We start from the raw sequence: 11,393 nt of genomic DNA on the forward strand, positions 1-11,393 counted from the left end.
AAGTGAGGTTACTTCATTTGCATAAGCATATTGATCAGTCCTTGCAAGATGTATCAAATAGACCAATCACAGGCTGATTCAACAGCTGTAGGTTTGCTTTGGGGTTTCCGCTAGTCAAGTAGGTTATCTAAACACTAAATTTAAGTTATGTAAAAGTAACCACCCGACAAAGGAGAAATGTTCACAACATCCAAATCCAGGGGCTAAGGGAAGATTTGTGTCTGAGAAGCAATGCAGTGATAATTGACGCAGATATACTGGATGTAATCTTACGCAACTAGCTCTTGCATCACATGTTAGTGACGTTCATCTCTGATGTATGTGGCTCTCAGACATATGTTTGCCGTTTTCAGTATTCTCACGTGTGGATATGTATTTCATGAGCTTGAACATTCATCATAAATGGCAAGATCCCTCCCTCCTTTTTTAGCAGCCTGAAATATTTTCTGTATCTTCTCACTTTTATGACTGGACTTCTTACATACTCCTTCCTCTACCCTTATATATTATCTTAGAGAAGAATAGCGTAGCTCATGTTCAGAAGGTTCTAGGCTCCCTTTTACTGTATTTGAGTTAGCCTGTCTGCAGTATGAGGACATCGCCTCTTCAGTCTGCTGTCAAGGTGGTGAGCCTCATTGGAAGGGGCTGCTGGGTGAGTCATAATGAGGCACAAACGCAGATTTCTTCTTCTCAGTCTCCACTGTAGAAGGATGATGAGTGGCACTCAGCTGCCTGGATCACTGAGACAACCTCTATGGAGTTATATCCAAATTATTAGATTTTGGGGGAAAGCAATAGACAGCACATTTGACCATAATTCCAAGCCACATTCCCCATCTGAGCAGCATCACCAACAAAGATGACATTTCAGTCTTCATTTCCTTGAAAACATCCACTGTTTCACTTTTTAGAACTCATTTGGGGATAGAAGAACTGTGATTAATCATTTTTAAATCTTTGTATTTTTAACATTTTTTTTTTTTTTTTCCTGAGAACCAGAAGAAAATTAGTCTTTTAAAAAGGGTGGATAGATGGGTGGATAAGCTGAACTATCAGGTATGTCTACACAGGGGGCAGTGTGCTCAAGACCATGTATAGGGTTGACTTACAATGCTTCTGTAAGTGTATTGGTATATTTTGTAAGAATTCCCAGGTATATAGTATTGCTGACAAGGGACAATGTTGTAGTCACTTCTTGGCCACAACCAGCGACCCAGACGGAGCGAGTATCTGGACCTGTGTGCTCGGGACCATAGTCACAGGGGACATAGAGCTCAACTGGCATAACATACTACACAAAAACACTGTTCCACATCCTACATTGGCGAGTAGCGACTGGAATCTTAAAAGCTTGCAAGCAGCCATCTAGATGCAACGATGGGTCTCTCCTCATCCAGAGCAAAGAAAAAAGAAGAAAACCAAAGATTCATGGAAACAATTAGTCCAAGTGACTTGTACACCATGCGATCCTCAGCCTACACGACTATGAGACCAGAACTAGATGGTGCCCAACTACCACAGTCAACCACTCAGAGGGATTCTAGGTAGGAGATACTGGATAGAGAGGGAGAACAATGTGGAACAAAACTCAAAATCATTGAAAAAAAAAAAACCAGGGACTAGGTTTGCTGGTCTGATAGAGCCTGATGGAATCACTGAGACTACAGCCCCTAGCTGCCCTTCAGGTCTGGATTTGAACCCACTCCTGTGACTTCCAGCCAAACCAAAGACGGGTACTGAGGTGAACATTTACAGTAGGTAGATACATTCCTTGGAGAGAACAATCATGGGAGAATAGAAGGGCTGTGTATACACAGGGAGACAGCTCAGAGGGCAGGAGTACATGGAGGGAAGGACATAGGGAAGAGGTAACTATGGGGAGGATGTGAGAGGAGAGCTGTTGCATTGTGGTCAATTGTAATCAATGTCATGAGACAAAGTGTATGTGAATTGCTGTATGGAAACTGAATTTGCTCTGTAAACTTTCATCCAAATCACATTAAAAAAAAAAAAAAAGCATCTAAAAAAAATCACTGCTGTCAAGTTGGATCCTACTCATAGTTAAAAAAAAATAAAAAGTTTGGTGTTATTATTTAAAAACTGAAAATAAAAAGAACTACCAGATCCATTTTCATCTATCAACAAAGGAAAACAAAGGTATGTGGTATTGTATTGCAGAGTTCTTGTTTAATCTTAAACTTGAATACATCCTTACCAATTTATATGCTCTACAAATTTAAAATATTTTAGCATTTTTCTGTCATCACTACATGTAAAAACCAGAACAGGAATTTCATGGCTGACAATTCTCTTTCATTATCTTGTGAAATTTTAAAATCACTGTATAGATGCTGTACAAAAACACTCAGACACAAAGCACATACACACATCCGGGACTGATTTTACTTTACTGCTGTGTCTGTCCTGTTTACCCGAACATGTGACAGTGTTACTCAGTACACTGATGTTATCTGCTGTTCATAACTTACTTAGTGCTATGTTTTCTATATACATGATAACATAGATGGATTGGGGTTTGTATTATAAAGTTGTTTACATATGAACAACATCTCCAACATCATTAATTATACATTTCTCCTCAATAAATATTATCGGATCCACAGTAAGGGTGTGGATGCCACATCAGAGATGTCTCCATTCACAGGTCTTTTTCAGTCTTCTGTATCCTTTGCTATGAAAAGAAAAGTTGTTTATTGGAAAGTTGTTTCAGCATTCACAGCATTCGTGGGATTTTCCCTTAGTGAAAATTGTCTAATTTATGACGACTTGTTTTCCAAAGTGTTCCAACATTTGTTGTACTCAAAAGGTTTCATTTCCATGCAACGTACAATCCAATTTCTTATGACAAGATTTCTACAATTTGATTCATTCATTGCTTTTCTTCTCTGATTTCCCTGATAAAATATGAGGCTACATCATTAGGGGACAATTTTCCATGTTCACTACATTTAAAATATTTCTCCTAGTTGAGTTTTCTTATGCTTACAAAGTCTAAAATTACTGGAAAACTATCTGGACTTTTGTAGAATTTATAGGATGTTTCCTGAGTGAGTTCTTTTGTATTCAGAACTTGACATCTCACTCAAGTCTTTCCAGCCCTCACTGTGCTCCTGGGGTTTCTGTCCCATGTGGATTTCCTGGTGTGAAGTGAGAAAAAACTTAACAGAGAAAGTTTTTCCACATTCATTACATTGGTAGGGCTTTTCTCCTGCATGACTTCTCTGGTGGACACTGAGGTATGATTTTTCAAAAAATGCTTTCCCACATTCACTACACTGATATGGTTTCTCCCCTGTGTGCCTCCTCTGATGTCGAATGAGCTGTGACTTCTGGTTGAAGATCTGCCCACATGGAATGCAGCCATAGGGTTTCTCTCCCGTATGGCATCGTTGGTGAATAATGAGATGGCTTTTTTGCCGGAAGGCTTTACCACATTCATTGCATCCATGGGGTTTCTCGCCTGTGTGAATCAGCTGGTGTCTACTGAGCATTGCCATACTGCTGAAGGCCTTCTGACATTGGAGACAGACAAAGGGTTTCTCTCCTGTGTGTGTTCTGTGATGGACAATGAGCATTGCCTTTCGTATGAAAGCCTTTCCACACTCGGCACACTCGTAAGGTTTCTCCCCTGTGTGCGTTCTGTGATGGACAATGAGGTGTGACTTGTCTATGAACGCTTTCCCACACTCCTTGCATTCATAAGGCTTCTCTCCTGTATGAATTCTCTCGTGAGTTATGAGAGATGACTTTTTATTAAAGGCTTTCCCACACTCCTTGCACCCATAAGGTTTCTCACCTGTGTGAGTCCTACGATGGACAATAAGCTGTGAGTTGTCTATGAAGGCTTTCCCACATTCAGTGCACTCGTAAGGTTTCTCTCCTGTGTGAATTCTCTGATGTGTAATGAAGTGGGATTTTTTATTAAAGCTTTTCCCACACTCCTTGCATCCGTAAGGTTTTTCTCCTGTATGAGTTCGCTGATGTACGACGAGCTGTGACATGTGTATGAAGGCTTTCCCACATTCACTGCATTCATAAGGTTTCTCTCCTGTATGAATTCTCTGATGTGTCACGAGGTGCGAGTTTTTATTGAAGGCTTTCCCACATTCGCTACATCCATAGGATTTTTCTCGAGTATGAACTCGCTGGTGGACAATGAGCTGAGACTTACTACAGAAGGCCTTGTCACAATCTCTGCACCCATAGGGTTTATCTCCTGTGTGAATTCGCTGATGAATAATCAGGTTTGACTTCTGGATGAAAGCTTTTCCGCAGTCACCACACTTAAAAGGTTTCTCTCCTGTGTGAGTTCTGTGATGTAATCTGAGCTTTGTCTTCTCCCTATAAGCTTTACCACATTCTTTGCATTCATAGGGTCTCTCCCCTGTATGAGTCCTTTGGTGAAGAATGAGGTGGTATTTTGTTCTGAACGATTTCTGACACTCAATGCATCCGTATGGTTTCTCTCCTGTGTGAGTTCTCTGGTGCAAAGTGAGATGACACTTTGTACTGAAAGCTTTGCCACATTCACTGCACCCATACGGTTTCTCTCCTGTGTGAGTTCTCTGGTGGATTATGAGCTTTGATTTATATTTGAAGGACTTTGGACAGTCACTGCATTCATAAAGTTTCCCATCTGTGTGAATTCGGTGACGTCTTTTAAGGTTTGTCATTATGTTGAAAGTCTTTACATATGAGTTATACTCATAGTATTGGATTTGAAGGTGGGATTTTTCATGTTGTGCATGGAAAAATGTTTTCCCAAGACCATTTAATTCATCACAGTTCATTTTTGTGTAGTTTTTCCTCCAAAAATTTGAATCTGAATTTTGTTTCAAATTCATTCCTTTTGAGACATATTTATAAGGTCTTTCTATTAAAGGAACAAAGTTTTCATTCAGAGAAAATAGTTTCTCTGATGCAGTACTGTCATGGTCTCTGGCCACAGGCTCATCCTTCTCTGTGTCTTCCTGGCAGCAATCGTAAACTTGCCAGATTGCTTCTAGAAAATAAATTAATGAATCCTATCATTATCATGAATTGAAGAGGGATGGAATCGCAAGTCAGTTTTCAAAGACAACTGAGAAAGTTAAACACAATGGAAGTCTGAGACATGTGATAAAGAGATAATACGTAAAGAATTGAGGGGCATGGATGTGCTCAACCTTGGGAAAGAGTCTATAAATATTTGAAAGTATAATAGTAGAGATATATGAATATGGATAAGAGACAGGAGAGGTCTGGTCTGAACCAGAGTAGATATAAACCAAACTCACTGCCATCGAGTCAATTCTAACTCATAGCAACTCTCACAGCGTTTCCAAGGCTGTAAATCTTTATGTAAGCATGGCTCATCTTTCTTCCACACAGTGGCTAGTGGGTTCGAACCACCGACCTTTTGGGTAGCAGCCAAATGTCTTAACCACTACACCACCAGAGCTCCTTAAGAGTAGATATGTTGTTATTATGTGCTGTTGAGTCAGACCTGACTCATAGCGACCTCTCCTTGGGTTTCCGAGGCAGTATCACTATGGAAGTAGATTGCCCTATCTTCCTTCCGAGGAGTGGCTGGTGGGTTTAAACCTCCAGCCTTCTGGTTAGCAGTCAAGTGCCTTAGGCACTACGCTATCAGAGCTCACAAGAGTAGATATAAGGATATATAAATATAGATATATTTTTCTCCTAAGTAGGTGCCCTACTGGAGAGTCTTATATGGAATGCTGGTAAGTAGAGGAGGATGCATCATTCCTACCAAACACCTCTTGTCATTCATTCTAAGTCATATCTAAAGGTTCAGAGATCATAAGACAAAGTATTGTAAACACTTAACAAATTTACAACCCATCAATGACCAACTGGTACTTTAACTCCAGTAATTCTCAATGCATTAGTTTCACTCACCTGGACTGCACTGACTTGGAAATTCCTTCTTTACTATCCCTTGTTCTCCTTTTTCTAACCGGCCAACTACTTCTGGCTTGGTGGCTTGATAACCTGTGGTCAATCACAGAGAACCTGATAACTATTTTGGCTTCTGAGGAAAAATCTGTTTCATTATATGTGGTTAAATCTCAGCCAAAAAAAAAAAAAAAACTTTTCATTTGGAAAGTGAAAATATATACGTTCACTGACTGTAAAGAAAATAATTTCTATCACATATCAAAGTGAGAGTCCAAATCAATGCAGATATCTGAGTGCAGGTAATCCCTAATTTATGATGAATCTGAGTTACAATGAACCACACTTATAACCGTCTGGTGACTTTTTTGTACATCTTATCATTAGTAGTTACCTACTACATACGATGTTGCAGTGCATCACTTGCTGATGTTATCATTCTCAGATGGTCACCTGAAGATGTTCAATGTTAGGACTCACTGTTCAAAAACTGCTGTATAGCAGGCAACAATGAAAATTTAAAGAGGTATTCAAATTTCATCAGAAACAACTTATGACAGAGTTGGTCAGAACAGAACCCTGTCGTAAGTTGGGGACTTCCTGCATTCATAAATTGTAGCAATATTTTTAAAAAAATAGGCAATTAATGGGTTTGTTGTTGTTGTCAGCTGCTGCTGAGTCAGTTCTGACACACAGTGGCCCGATACCCAACAGAACGCCTCTGTAGAGTCCTGCACCCTCCTCACAATCCTCGCCATGCGTGAGCCTATCACTGCAGCCACTGTGTGAATCTACCTCATTGAAGGTCTTCCCCTTTTTCACTGACCCTGTACTTCACCCAGCAGGATGCACACTTCTCCAGGGAATGGTCCCTTCTGACAACATGACCAAAGTATGAAAGACGAAGTCTGGACATTCTCACATCTAAATAATATTCTGGGTGTATTTCCTTCAAGAAGCTAGTAAGTTTACTCTGAGATATAAGAGAAATTGTCTTTACCCAATGACATTAGATTGCTGTAATTTTCCAACATCACATCTCGGTAGAGGTTCTTCTGAAGAGGGTCTAATAACTGCCACTCCTCTGAGGAAAAGTCCACAGCCACATCATTGAATGACAATGCCTGTAATGACATGTTCCTTTTTAATCTGAAGTTTCTATGCAATAAAATGTAAAAAACCTAGAGGACCTTCTTTAAAATATTTTTTACTATGGAAATATATGCACAAATTTCTGTTTACCTCATTTTATTTAATACTTTGTGGACTAAATTCATTAAAACTATCTTTCTTTATGGTTACTTCATTCACTTAACTTCATTCATTCGTCTAATGTGAAACGTCTTTAAATATTTTAAACTACCTACAAACCCCCTATAACCTACATATGGCACATCTGTCCCTCCACTATATATAATGCAGGAGCTCTGGTGGCACAGTGCCTAAGGCATCTGACTGTTAACCAGAAGGCTGGAGGTTCAAACCCACCAGCTACTCCTCAGAAGGAAGACTGGGCAATCTAGTTCCATAGTGATACCACCTCAGAAATGCAAGGAGGGGTCATTATGAGTCGGATCCAACTCGATGGCCGTTAAGTTTGTTTTTTTTTTTTTGGTTTTATACGTGATGCAATGAAAACATTAATGAAACAGTCACACTCTCAAGTAGCTTCTGATGGCATAGAGTGGCATATATATGTCAAGGTGTTATAGTTTAACAAGGGTTACAAAGAAGTAGGAGTCATGGTGGTGCAATGGTTAAGCTCTTGGCTGCTCATTAAAAGGTTGTTGGTTCAAACCCACCCAGAAAGACCTAGCAATCTGCTTCTGTAAAGATTACAGCCTAGAAGACCCTATGAGGGAGTTCTTCTCTCTCACATGGGGTCACTATTAGTTGGCATTGACTCAATGGTAAGTAATAACAACACTATTACAGAAGTAAACTCAAGTTGAAATGTGAACACGAATGGATAAAGACATACTTGTTCTGAAAAAGGGGTCAAATGGGGAAGCTGGTATTGTGATTAGTAGTGTGTCTCATAGTGAGAGACAGAAGAACCTTCCAGAAGGGAGCAGGCTGTGTAAAGGTGATACACACCATGCTGAGCTTAAGAAGCACAAATGGTTTCATGAAGAGGAGGAGAGGCTATGGGGGCTCAAGGGAAAAGATGCCAAAGTGCCAGGCGAGAACAAGTATTTGAGCAACTGTGCACGTTTCCTGCAAATACAGGCTCGATACTTCATTGTTTTTCATGTATGGGAGTGCGGTACGCTCAGAATTGCCATTTAGAAACTGCACTACAGTTAAATGATAAGGATGAAAATAAGCATGGCACTCGTACACATGCCACGTGTATTTATTAACCCAATGCTCCTCACAGTAACCCTGTCAGTACTGTTATTTCCTTTTTTTCAAAGATAATGGATTGAAGAAGTTGTGTAGCTGTGCCTTTTACATGTCCTACATTTTCTTAAGAAGATAACTATTTACTGAGTCCATACTCCAGATCAGGAAGAGGACGCCCCATCACAGACATTTCACTGACCTTAAGGAATTCACCTGCTTTCTCCTATGGACACAGTATATCTTGTAACTTTTTTTTCAGTCTTGTTGTGGTCACCAGTATTACCATAGAAAAAACACAACTCAGCTTTGGATCTTGCTGCTTATGAGGCAATGTTCTGGTTATTAGCACACCTTGTGGGCCCTTACGACATGCAGAAAGATCTGCCTCCCTGATTGGCTAGTCTTCTGTGTCCCAGTGTAAGCACATCCCTCCCGGCCACGGTATACCTAACACACTGTCCCATTTGATCACATACATTATTATGAACCTCAGAAATCTACTGGGAAACAAACGGCTCACCTGGGCCTTGGTCATTTTCAGCAGCTCTCGGGAAGTGGCCAGCACTCTCGTGTCCGTCTGCCCTTAAGTTCTGGAAATGGTGTTTCATCAAGGCTTCCTCAGCAAGGATGAACTTCTTGACCTGTGATTGACTTTCTTCCTGTACAGGAGCTGCCTGTGTCTAGCAAGCACCTATGGGTTCAAACCAAGATTTTATCTGGCAATAACGATAACAAGTTACTAACAAGGACTGTTTTCAGTGTGTTATTGTCTTAATCCTCACAACAACCCTGTAAGGTACAGGCTACAATTAGTCCAAGGAGCTCTGGTGGCACAATGGTTAGGCACTCGGCTGCTAACCAAAAGGTTAGCAGTTTGAACTCAGTAGGCACTCTAGGGGAGAAATATATGGCAGTCTGCTTCTGTAAAGACTGACAGCCTAGGAAGTCCTATGAGGCATTTCTAGGGGCACTGTGAGTCAAAATAGACTCAATGGCAGTGGGTATGACTTGAGCTTTGCTTCTGTAAAGATTGACAGCCTTGGAAACCTTGTGGTGCAGTTCCCCTCTGTCCTCTAGGGGCACTGTGAGTCAAAATCGACTCCATGGCAGTGGGTGTGGTTTGGGCTTTGCTTCTGGGAAGATTGACAGCCTTGGAAACCCTGTGGGGCAGTTCCACTCTGTCCTCTAGGGGCGCTGTGGGTCAGAATGGACTTCAGGCAGTGGGTGTGGTTTGGGCTTTGTGTCTGTGAAGACTGACAGCCTTGGAGACCCTGTGGGGCAGTTCCACTCTGTCCTCTAGGGACGCTGTGAGTTGCAATGGACTCGGCGGCAGTGGGTTTGGTTTGGGATTTGCTTCTGTGAAGACTGACAGCCTTGGAATTCCGATGAGGCAGTTCCACTCTCTCACCTAGGGGTGATGTGAGTCAGAATCAACTTGATGGTACACAACAACAACAACACAAGAAAACTGAGAATGGAAAGCTCAAGCCGTTAGCTAAAAGTCACACAGCTAGTAACTGATGAAGCAAAGTCTAAAACACAAGTCCTCTAAACTGGTAAGATTCTGCTTCTGGGCAGAACTACCATCCCATCTGAAACTATAAAAATACTGCAAAAAAATATATGAAACAACTATTTTTGGGCACAAAAGGATCAGAGGAAGGGAAACAAACAAGATGAGTTCCTGAGGATGCTAAAGCAGTAGTCAAGGGAGCGAGAGAAAGAGAGTGTGTACACCCTGGAGATTCGCAGCTGGTTCCTTCGGGTCCATGATGAGCCAACTACAAGGAACTACCAAGGTCATGGTAAGAACTACTGGCAAAGAACAGGTAGTACAATTCCTGGAACTCACACAAGGTCAGGAACAGTTAGTGCTTCCAACAGCCAGGGTGGGAAGACCTACCAATACACCAGGCTTCAAATGGAACCCTCGAAAGGGCATTACCTCAGGAATGGGGCCTAAGTAATCCCACAGAAAAGGCTTTTCCAGAACTGCCTAACAAAGCTTACATGCAAGTCTCACAAGGATCAAAGTGCTTCAAAATTACATCCCAGGACAAGCTTCAAATGTCATCAAAGAAATATAACAAACTCCAGCAGCCTACTATGTGAAGTAGACAAAGTCTAGCATCTGATCCAAAATTACTGAGCATGCAAAGAAGCTGGAAAACAGGACCCATAAACAGGAGAAATAATCAAACAAGAGAAACAGACCAGAGATGTCAAACATGATAGAACTACCAAACAAGTACATGAAAAATGCTACTATACAATGTAATCAATGCAACTGAATTGTACACATGGAAACTGTTGAGATGGCATGTTTTGTTACATATGTTTTCACAATAAAATTTTAAAATGCTGTTAGAAATATAATCCATACACTCAAGAAGGTAAAGCATGAGCATCGTGAGAAAATCAATAATAAAATGTTTAACAAATGCTGCTGCATCAACTGGATACCCATGTCTACCTCATACCACATGCAAAACTTAATTCAAAATGGATCATAAACCTAAGTGTGACAGTTAAAACAACTGGGAAAAAAGAATAGAAAAAAAAATTTAATAGATTAAACAATTACTTCTTAAATAAGACATATAAAGCATGATTTTTAAAAATTGTTGAATTAAATTTTATCAATACTAAAAACTTAGGATCTTCAAAAACACTTTAACAAAAGAAGAGAAGATAAGCCTATGGCTGGGATAAAATATCTGCAAATCGTATACCTGAGCAATGGACTTCTATCCAAAAAATATAAAGAACTTTTCCAACACAGTAAGAAATTAAAGAACCCAATTTTAAAAACGAACAAAAATTCAACAGAAAGAATATTATTGTTGTTGTTACAGGCCATCAAGTTGGACCCGGCTCATAGCAACCCCTCCTTGGGTTTCCAAGGCAGTATCACTACAAAAGTAGATTGCCTAACCTTCCTTCCAAGGAGTGGTTGGTGGGTTTGAACCGCCAACCTTCTGGTTAGTAGTCAAGTGCCTTAGGCACTACATCACCAGAGCTCCTCATTGAATATTTGTTGTTTTGTTGTTATTTGCCGTTGAGTCGGCCCCGACTCATAGCGACCCCTCCTTGGGTTTCCGAGGCAGTATCACTATGGAAGTAGGATT

This window comes from Orycteropus afer, unplaced genomic scaffold (assembly GCF_000298275.1).
Source record: "Orycteropus afer afer isolate SDZICR_OR568_19922 unplaced genomic scaffold, OryAfe1.0 scaffold00765, whole genome shotgun sequence".
Lineage (NCBI taxonomy): Eukaryota > Metazoa > Chordata > Mammalia > Tubulidentata > Orycteropodidae > Orycteropus > Orycteropus afer.